Raw genomic sequence first — 10,000 nt, 5'->3', positions numbered from 1 at the left:
CAAATCCCCAGTGGATTAGGTCAGAACAGGGGGTGTTACAGCAAAATAACACAAATAATCTTAATGCATTGGTCACTGGTCTCTGCCTGGAGCTTTCCCACCTCCACCCAAAGAGCCTGTAAGTTTGAATATGCCCATGTCCCACCTCGGCCCCAAATTCGGGATGATTTAGAGGAATTGTTCTAAAATGAGCAGCAAAACACTTTTGGCAAGCCTGGCCCTGACACAGTTGCCTTGCCAGGTAGGAAGCACTCGGATTTGTACTGAAAAGGCAGCTCATGAGGTCAAAGTATCATCAAGGATGAATTTGAATATCTTTTTTTTTTTTTGCCCTTCCAAGAGTGGCCTTATCTCCCCTGGACCTTTTGCATTCCACTATATCTTAATTGAAACGTAGGGTCTGTACTTTCTGCTCAGGGATTTTGATAAGTGTTTGCAGACTATGTAAACTTCTGAATAATAACTTTTACTGAGCCAGAAGGTCCCTTCAACATCTTCAGTATCACTTTGTGCAGTAATATTCTGCTCCCTGAGATAATGTGTTATCAATACTTCATAAGATAACTTCAGCTCAGGGAGGGGTAAAATTCATAGCTGCTTTCAAACTGTATTTTTGGGTTTGTTTTTTTTTTAGGGGGTAGGCCATAGATCATGCAGCTGTCAGCAAGCAGAGAATCTTGGTGACTGAAATTAAATCAATGCAAGAAAAAAGTGTGCCAAACCTCTCTCTGAGGGAAGGAGGACTCGGTTAGTAAGTTAGAGCTGACAGGAGCAGGGTGAAAAAGTTGCTTCTTAAAATTTAAACAAAAAATAAAATTTTGTTCCTTTGGGGTGTCAGCTTGAGAAAAAAGCAATGTAGAAAACTGACAGTCTAGGCTGAACAAAATCTTCCTTTTCCCTGTTTATTTTCCACCTCTTGGCAAGTTGTGATGGGTTGGTATGTTATTGACATACTGGTGGGGTGGCAAAAAGGGAAAGTTTGTGAGAGGGCTCTTGCAAGGGGTGGAGGCCTTTTGTTTCCTGATTTATAGAAAAAAAAAAAAAAAGATCATTTTCAGCTATCTCCCAAGGCAGAAGTTATTTAAAGCATTCTTAGAAAACAGATGACCCTCCCCCCTGACAATTAAAAAGAGAGAGAAAAAAGGATCAGGAAAAGTTTGCTTACATTTCTGAAGTGTCTTTCCAATTGTGAGAATCACAAGGAATATTATAGATGGAACTGGAGAAATCAGGACCAAAAAGGAGAAAGCTGAAATACTTTAAAATATATATAAATAAATCAGTGTTATAAAAAAAAATAAAATTGAAGTTTCAAGGCAAATTTCACTCTGTGGTGTAAAGTAGGACCAAAAGTAAAGTTCAGGAGTTAAAGTTTTGGCTGTTTTCAGTCACCAGAGCTCAGGTCTGGTGTGAAAGCTTTACTCAGGTAAATCTGACTTACCTGGGTCCCACTGGAGCCAGAGTGCTCCAAACCATCCCATCTTCCATCCCCCTGCTCCTCAAAGGGAGCAGCAGCTGTGGCCTACCTGGTGCCATGGGAAAGCACCGAGTGTGTGTGAAATGTTTTATCTCATCAGGAGAGGGGAAAGGACGCCTTGGATGCACGGATGTGCTTTTGCAGACCTGGGCACTGCACAGCAAAACCTTCCTGGTATTTGCCCAAAGTTGCAAAACTCTTCACTCTGTGATTGTTTTCCTCTCCCCCTTCCCCCTTGCCAAAAAAAAAAAAAAAAGAAAAAAAAGGGTCAAGCGCAGCACTGGTCAACGTTTCAAAGGATGATTTGTTTTATCAGTCCTCAATGCTCCAGTGCCTTTGGAGAAAATGTTGCTGTTGTGCTTTTAAAAAATAATAAAAGTTACGGGATCCCTTTGAATTGGGCAAATGTTGGCAGTGTTGGCAGGAGAGGCACGGAGCGTTTCAAAGTTCTGGTATGAAGGAAAAGATTCTGAATAAAACAATTTTATGTGATTTTGCAGGTGGTTTGAGCTATCATTTTATATGTACGTTTGTACCACTGCTCATTGGAATGTTCATATAATACTGACCTAATTATGCATAGAAAAAAGATAAGCCATTTACTTGATTCATTTCTTCTTTTTAAATCAAGAAAGGAACAAAAAGGCTCCTATTTTCTGAAAGAAATTGTTCGCTTTTATTGCAGAAAAGTAGCAGCTTGTGCAGAACTAGAACTGTAACAATTTTATATTCCAAAGGTTTTGTGTGTATTCGGTTAGTTACAGTAATTATACCCAATAACTGACAGCCAAAATCACGTAGGAGAAAGCAAAGGCTGTTTTCTCACACAGGCCCTGCTGCAGAACATCTGCTGAGAGATTTGCATATTAATTAACCCATATTAACTCTAATTATTCTGGGAAATTATCAAATAAATTGAATTTTCTAATTTTAACCTTTCTTTTACTTGACGCGTGTCGAGGCTGAGAGGACGCACCAGGCTATCTCACCTGGGCAATGAGCAAAGGATCTTTTCTTCCCCTTTTTTTTGCCTGGCTCCCGCAGACCTGGGGCAGCCTGGGGAGCTTTTGTGTGCCTGGTGCTTTTTTGGCTCCCGCGCTCGCTCGGGTCTCGGCGCATTTGCTGCGCGACGGCACATGTGTGCGTGTGAGCACAGATGGTGGATTTATACAGGGGTGAGGAAAGGTGGTACCTCCGAACAGTTGAGCAAACCTTAAGTTTTTTTTGTTGTGTTTTTTTTTTTTTTTGCCTCCCCCCCCGTCTCTTTTTTTTTTTTTTTTTTTCCCCTTCTTCCCCTCCCCAGCCTGTTGTTTAGGCCTGAGCAAATAAATGGGAGTTTAATTCAATTAGAGCCTGGCTTTAGTCAGTTGCCTCATGACAGAAATTATTCAATATTTTTTCCCCCTCACATTGTTTGGTTTACACATCGCTGACTCCCTTGCTTTTGTGCTCTGTTTAGAGTGGCCGTAATGCGGTGAGCTTTTGTGTCTGCCATGTCGCCGTCCCTTTCACCGCTGTCTGGTTTTGTCAGTGCTGAGGTGCAACGATGCTATTTTGAAAACAGAAAGGTTTTAATGTATTAGGAGCGCTTGGGAACAAAGCTGGCGAGGCAGGACCGAGTGGCGGCCGCAGGCAGGGAGGATGCTCCGGGCTCGGGGGGATGATGGAGCCCCTGGGATGCAGCTCCCGGGGGTCCCGTCAGCCTCGCACAGCTCCGCAAAGTTGGCCAGAGAGGTCCCCAAAAGCACCCCGCTCCCCCAACAGCCTAACCCATCGCCTGGGCGGTTCAGAGGAAGCAACACCTCTGGAGGAAGGCAGGCGAGCCCTCATTTCCACCTTAATGGCCGCGCTCTCCTCCCCCTCTCCCGGAGCCGGGCAGGTGATGCTCGCCGGCGTTATCCCCGAGCAGGGCTGATCTCTCCCATTATTCCTGCTGATGGGCTCTCAAGTGGCGCGTTACCTGTTAGACACGGGATTTCCTGTTGACACCGGGAAACAGGAAAAAATCCCAAACCAACCCCAAGCAACCCAGCTGGGGCTGCCAAACAAATAGGGGCAGAGATTTTCAAGGCAGTTGTGGGTATTTTTTTTTTCTTTTTTTTAGTTTGTTCGATTTCTTTAATTTTTTTTTCTGAATGGAGAGGCTAGAGGTGCACAGTGCTTTTGTGTGGAAGTTTGGAGGATTCTTTCCAGAGAAGTGTGTCTTTGGGAGGCGAGATGTGGCTACACCAGAGGAAGGTAGGGTTAACAACATCAAACTGTTTTCTCCCTGAACTTTAGAGGAGAAAAGAATTGTCCCTCCTGAGCTGAAATGCGGGGTTGTTTAGGCTTTAAATTGTGGGTTAAATGCAATATGAAAAATGAGTCAGATGTGTAGCTATTATCTTTGGGGCGGAGGAGGATAAAATGCCAGCAGAGACAGAGCTTCTTAATAGAAACAGAGCATCATTATAAGAATGCCCTTTTTTTTTTTTTTTTTTTTTTTTAACATGGTGGCATTACTCATTTTAAGTTGCAAAATGCCCAGGCTCTGATTTCTGAACCTTTGAGTGCAGTCCAGCTTTTATGACTTTCTACCTACTCCATGGTTTATAAAGTTGAGCAACCTTTAGGGAAGAAGGTGATAGACACAATATCTATTTATGCAAGGACACATTTCCCTTTTCTTTATGTTCTGTTTATTCAAGGTTTTGTTTCCAAGGTCTTATTACTATAAAACTTAAAGCGAGACAAGGTCTGCCCTCATGTCAGATAACAACACCAAAACAATTCTGATGGCTCAGTAGCTTATTATTTCATACTTCCAGGTCTTAAATAAATTACAGTTATTTTCACATTCCTCCTGAATATCCTTCAGGCATGATAATAAGTGCATTTTTCTGAAAAGACTGTTAATATTTCTTTTCTTCTCACCGATTTAAAATATTTTGTTGAATTGTCATGTACAATAATAATTAGAGGGGGTCTTGCTAAATTTCTTTCAGTGTGATGCTTATATTGTTTAGCTTCTTGACATATTTTTCTAATCATTGCAGAACTGTTGGCAAATAGATTGTAAATTACAGTGAAATACAGAGGTGCACCAGTAGTTTAAGCATCTTTTCTCCAGCATTCCTTTGCTGCAGCCTTGCAGATTCCTCTTCTTCTTGGGTTTGGTGGGCTTTTTTTTTTTTTTCTTCTTCTTTTCTTTTTTGTTCAATCATCAAAAGGCCATTATTGGCTTGGGTTTTGAAGTGCAGATTATCAAGGTATTATTTCCTTAGAAGTGTAATACTGTAGTTTGTGGAAAGCAGGAGGACCTCAGTAATTTTCTAGAGAGGAGAAGGCACTAGTCTGAATGATTCAATGAATGACACACATTTAGAGTTGGGCGTTTTCTTCCTGAAGCATTAGTATAATGTTTCTCTCCTTTTTAATTTTTTTTTTTCCTCCATGGGTTAAATAAGGTAGTCAACACCATTAGAATTTTACTAGATGGGAAGAAAACCATGTTTTTTTTTGTTTTGTTGGTGTTTTTTTGGTTTTTGGTTGTTTTTTTTTTTTTTTTTTTGATATGTAGTTGCAGGCTGAGTATAAAGTTACAGTCTGTGAATAAACAAATATGGGTGATTTAAGGCTGAGTGATGTGCAGGACGAGATCCTGGTTCCACTGAAGTTAAGGAGGTTGTATCAAAGTGCCAGAGGAGAAACAATTGATATTGAAAACAAGAAATTGTCCCAGAATGATTTCATGATTTCCAGTGCTTCCAGTAAAATACAGAACTCATTTAAATGACTTTTTCTTCTATTTATTCCACCTGAACTTAAATATTAGGGCCCACAAGCCAGGCTGCTCAGGAGCATGCCAAGGGTATGAAGTCTCCAGGCCCTCCTTGATGCTGCAGAACCCCATGTTCCAGGCTTTGTTCATGGTATTTTGGGTCCTGAGGATTTTCCTCTGAAACCTGAGGTGAGAGGGACTGGGAGCATGATAGTGATTTGTTTTGGTGGGAATATATCAGGTACCATCAGTGCCATTGGTTTCCAGTCAGGGCTTCCCACCTGCAGGAATTGCTGCTGCAGCTGAAGCTTTGCAGTGATTGGGATTTATCCTGGACACTGATTGGTCTTGTCTCTGGTGTGATCATTCATGAAGGATCTTCCCATTCCCTTCAGGCAACCAAGGTGGTACTTTTGTATTCAAAAGCAGGTTATGTGATAGTTCATAACTCCTGCTCAGTGGTCCACCATTCAAAAGGATGACTCTAAATCCAGGCTAACATAGCACATAATGACAACTGATAATAAGTCTCATATAAAATTCTTAAGGGATTTCAGAAAAGTTTTATCTGATTTTTTTTTCCAAAACACTAAAATCTTCAAGCTGCAACATTTGGGTAATTCTACCTCTCTCCCACCTGTCTATTTAATAGGAATTAGATATGCAGCACGTCTTTCTGCCTCTGTATTAGCGGTGGATTTGACTTCCTCTTGCTTGAGGGTGAGGGACAAGTTGACTCATTTGACAAGAACATACAAACCACTCAGCCACAAGCACTCAGCCACCATACCAGTCTTTCTTGACCAGGACAGCAACAAAAAATTGCTTTATTGATCTAGATTTACTTAGTGTGGGTAAGATATGATTTTTTTTTCTTTATTTCTACTTTTTATACAAACTTCATCCCAGGTGAATAACCTTAGGACAATCTTATTTTTACCTATGAAGGCAAGTAGCTGGGGGTTCCCCTCCCAGGTATCTCCCTCATAATGGGGGGACCCTCTCAGGTTCTTCAACCCAGCATGGCTGGATGAGAATTATTCTGTTAGCAATCATTTAAGTTAGAAATTATGAACTTAAACTCTTCCAAAGAGACAGTACTAAAGCTGGGTCCATAAAAAATAGCCCTCATCAGCTGGTGTGGCTCTACTTGGGTGCGACAGCATTGTACAAACTGAGTTTCAGGGCCTTCACAGCAAAAGAAAAAGTTCTCAGCAGGCTGATAGACATTATGGTGGGTAAATTGCAATTTACTATCTTCCAGAAACTGCCTAACTGATATTTCAGCAGAAATTATTCTTTGCTGGAAAAGTTGTACTATGGTATAACTAGAGAGAGGCACCAACAGTTTTCTAAGGACTCTTCAAGAATGTAAGATTCTATTCCCTATAAAGTCACACACAAAAATGCATAGACCTTAGAGAAAAAAACCCCATATTTTCCTTTAGTTAAGAATCTTTTCATCCTACATAAAAGCTAAAAACAATAATGAAAATAATAAAAGTATCTTTTGGACAAAAGATAATAGACAGCGATGCACAGTTCCAGCACCTCTTTTATCTCCTCTGTCCCTCATCATCAGTCACCACAGTGAGGAAAGAGAACTATCAGACTTGGAACTGTTCTAGCCCAGTAAAAGCTTTGATTTTCTCTCCTCTGCCACAATTCTTAGGCGCGCTGCATAGGAGTTATCACTGCTGTTTGCAAACAGCCAGGAAAAGGAAAGGGGATAAAATATTCACCTCCAAAGTCAACACAGAATGAAGCTATGCATCTATATTTCTCTTTCAAGGACATCATCAAAACTCATGGAGGCAAAGCCATCCACAGCAAACCATGAGGCTGTATAGATTTTAAGGTAATAAAGATAGCATTAACTGTCAGTCTCCAAACTGCAACCATGGTAGCCCTTTTAACTAAAGAGAAAGTTATTTTTTTTCTTCTCTGAAGAGGCTTTTTCTTCAAAGACCCTATTGATGGGAAGGTAGAAGGAAACCTGACATCATTTTGGATTCTTCCCAGCCTACCTTCAGGCATCTCTTTCTAGTGCTTCTTTCATGGAGGCAGTCAAGTCTTAGTGTGACAATTTTAAAAATATGAAGCCTCTGGGCTATTATGAATTTCTGTCCCCAGAGTGAAACACGGCACAAATCCTACAAGGGAGGAGACTCAGAGGAACTGTCTATTTTCTGTTGTTTTGAGGTGGCCAGCTTGACACTGAAGGTGATATTGTGGGGGGCTGAAAGCCACATCACTTTTTACAAGGAGTAGCTCCTAACTGCACTGGAACATGCAGGGAAATGAGGAAAGAGGAGTAAGGAAGAGAAAGTGAGAAAAAAGAAAGAGCGAGGTGATGGAGGATATGCTGGCAGATGTCAATGGACAGCTTGGGTGATTCTGAGGATGACATGTGTTTTCCAGACAGAACAATGGCATCCAAACTGCTAATCAGAACACAGGGTTGGCTCCGTCCCTCCGCTGTAAATCTTGCATTCTTCTGTCTTCCCTCTAGCCAGCTTTTTCAGTTGGTCAGTGGAAAAAGGGGACTGAATTCTGCAGTTATCTGCAGCCTTTTTGTTCAAGTCAGTGAAGTGGTTTAGAATTACCATGAGAGTTAGAGGCAGGTAATGTAGTCAAAATGCAGGTATGAAAACACCCGTGATTTCTCCTGTATAAAACACAAATAAATGTTGTGAACTAGGAGCTCTCAGCCACATCCGTTCTGTTTTCTGGTTCCCCAACATTGAGAACACAGGAACAAACACAGATTTTGCAAAATGAAAGCGATTTTTCGTGCATATTCATCAGAGGCACATTTAATTTGAACTAAATGGCATTAAACATAAGAGAGTATCTCAGCAGAGCTCACAACTGTTCTTCTTCCTTTTTTTGTTCTTCTTCCTTTTTTTTGTTCTTCACTTGTCTGTACAGCCCTGAAAAAGATTAGAGTATTCTTATATTTTTAAACTAATCAGTAGGAAAGCTCTGAGAATAGTTCGGTTCTCTATGTTTGAGAAAGAGAAAAACAGAGTTTGGACAGAGAAAATGAAGTTGCCCTGTTATGGAGAGAAGTTTCTTCTGCAGTTTGATTCCTCATAAGGTAATGTGCTTGTAGTTTCTTGCAGCTTAGAAGGTATGTCCCTAAATACTTAAAAATCATTGAAATCAGATCAGGGACACAGCTGAGCAGCAACAACATCTCCTTGAACATCCTGAGCAGTAGACTCATGCCAATTCCATACTGATTTCAAGCACAAGCTGAAGGTATATTGTCTTCCTCCAGGCTATGCTTTTGCTTCTCCTGTGAACAAGCTCTGTAATCTACCAGGAGAGAAGGCTATCTTGAAGGATAAATAAATAATCAATTATTTATGTTTCTAAAAGCATTCAGCTGTGCTCTTACTGCTGTGTAACCGTTTAAAAGTATGTATTCAGCAGAGAAATTCCAGTCTGGGAATCCAGTGTATATGATTTCATCAGCACCCTCAAGATTCACAGGAAGATGAGTCCCCTCCTGGCTGTCAGCATCCAAACCTGGCCTCTCCCTGCAGAGCAGAGGCAGCTACAAGGAGAGCAGAGGCTGGCTGACCACACAACTGCCAAAATTAATGTCTCTCAGTCAAGACATATAAACTTTGATGAATCCCATTGTCGTTAGCAGGAACAAAGCAACAAACACTTCCTGAGAAGAGAAGCCAAGAGGGAGCCAAGAGCCTCACCAGTGTGTAGTGTATCTCATCTGACAGTGCAACTTTGGTAGCAGCCTCAGGACTCTGGCTGAAAGTATAAATAGAAAAAAAATGAAGTCATTCATTTGCCTACACGGTATAGGAGTGCTCCTTGTTATTGGGGTTTGAAATAGTATCACAGGCTCTCCTTGGAGCCTGCAGTGGGCTGGTTACTGGGTTCAAAACAGCATCCCAGTTTCCTGCTGAAGTCTGTGGTGGGTTTAACTATTTTCACTAAAGGCATATTCCAAAGCATGTGCATGTAAAGGCAGCCTGGGAGGTGAGACACTGACCTAAGCATCAGCTTTTAGGTTTTGGGATTAAGCAACCCTTAATCTGCATTTCAAATTCCTCTATTTTCTGCACCTTTCTAATATCACATATCTTCAGGACAGCTGAGGTCCTGTCTGTTGGCAAAATGTTGCCTCTCAAATCCTAAGCCTTCTTATTTGTGGAGTTTACGTGTTGAAGGTACATTCTATTAGAGTCACCATTCCCATAGCAATTACAGTTGCCTGAGAAATTTCTAAAAATATGCTTTTATTATCAATGTACCTTCCCTGAGAACAGTGTTTATTCTAGGGGGAAAGGAGTGGGTGTACCCTAAGCTTCCTGTTGCCACCACTTGTGTCATCCTCGTTTCTCTTAGGATGAGAGACACCCATTAGTAATAGAACAGAGGAGATGGCAACCACAGGCTCACACAAAGCAGGTAAGAATCTGGAGATGACAAAAGCAAGGAAATGCAGGGGCAATGCTATTACTTCATTCTTAGACTGTATCATTTATAGTTAATGTGCTCTGCTGTGTTGTGAGCATTACAGGATTCTGTTATCTGAGAAAGCATAGAAAAGTACTTTGCTGTCTAGATGCAGAACTTAGCCATGTGTAAGTCTTTTTGCCCTCAAACATTTGCACACACCAAGCTCATGGCTTGGGATGTCTAGGAACCGGTTGGAAGAAAGCAGTTTCCTCTCTCCTGGTTCCAGGCCTGCTGCTCCTGAGACTTATCCTGTGGTTTCTCCTCTGCTCATC

General features: G+C 41.3%; 1 protein-coding gene and 1 long non-coding RNA gene across 3 annotated transcripts in view; one reads left to right on the top strand and one right to left on the bottom strand.

The window, feature by feature from the left end:
* Window positions 1–10,000, top strand: part of ZEB2 (zinc finger E-box binding homeobox 2) — a 113,917-nt gene that overhangs the window by 67,683 nt on the left and 36,234 nt on the right. The gene's annotated exons all lie outside the window — the stretch shown is intronic.
* The window catches only part of LOC143694540 (uncharacterized), a 4,703-nt gene continuing 2,805 nt past the window's right edge, over window positions 8,103–10,000 (bottom strand). The window contains exon 3 of one of the 2 annotated variants that reach the window (XR_013183111.1): window positions 8,103–8,170. This is a non-coding gene — a long non-coding RNA (uncharacterized LOC143694540). Of the gene's footprint in view, window positions 8,171–8,944; window positions 9,015–10,000 lie in introns of those variants that run through there. The other variant, XR_013183112.1, reaches the window with a different exon arrangement.

Source organism: Agelaius phoeniceus, chromosome 7, assembly GCF_051311805.1.
Source record: "Agelaius phoeniceus isolate bAgePho1 chromosome 7, bAgePho1.hap1, whole genome shotgun sequence".
Classification (NCBI taxonomy): Eukaryota; Metazoa; Chordata; class Aves; order Passeriformes; family Icteridae; genus Agelaius; species Agelaius phoeniceus.
The sequence above is the reverse complement of the archived record's forward strand: the minus strand, read 5'-3'. Positions and strand labels throughout refer to the sequence as shown.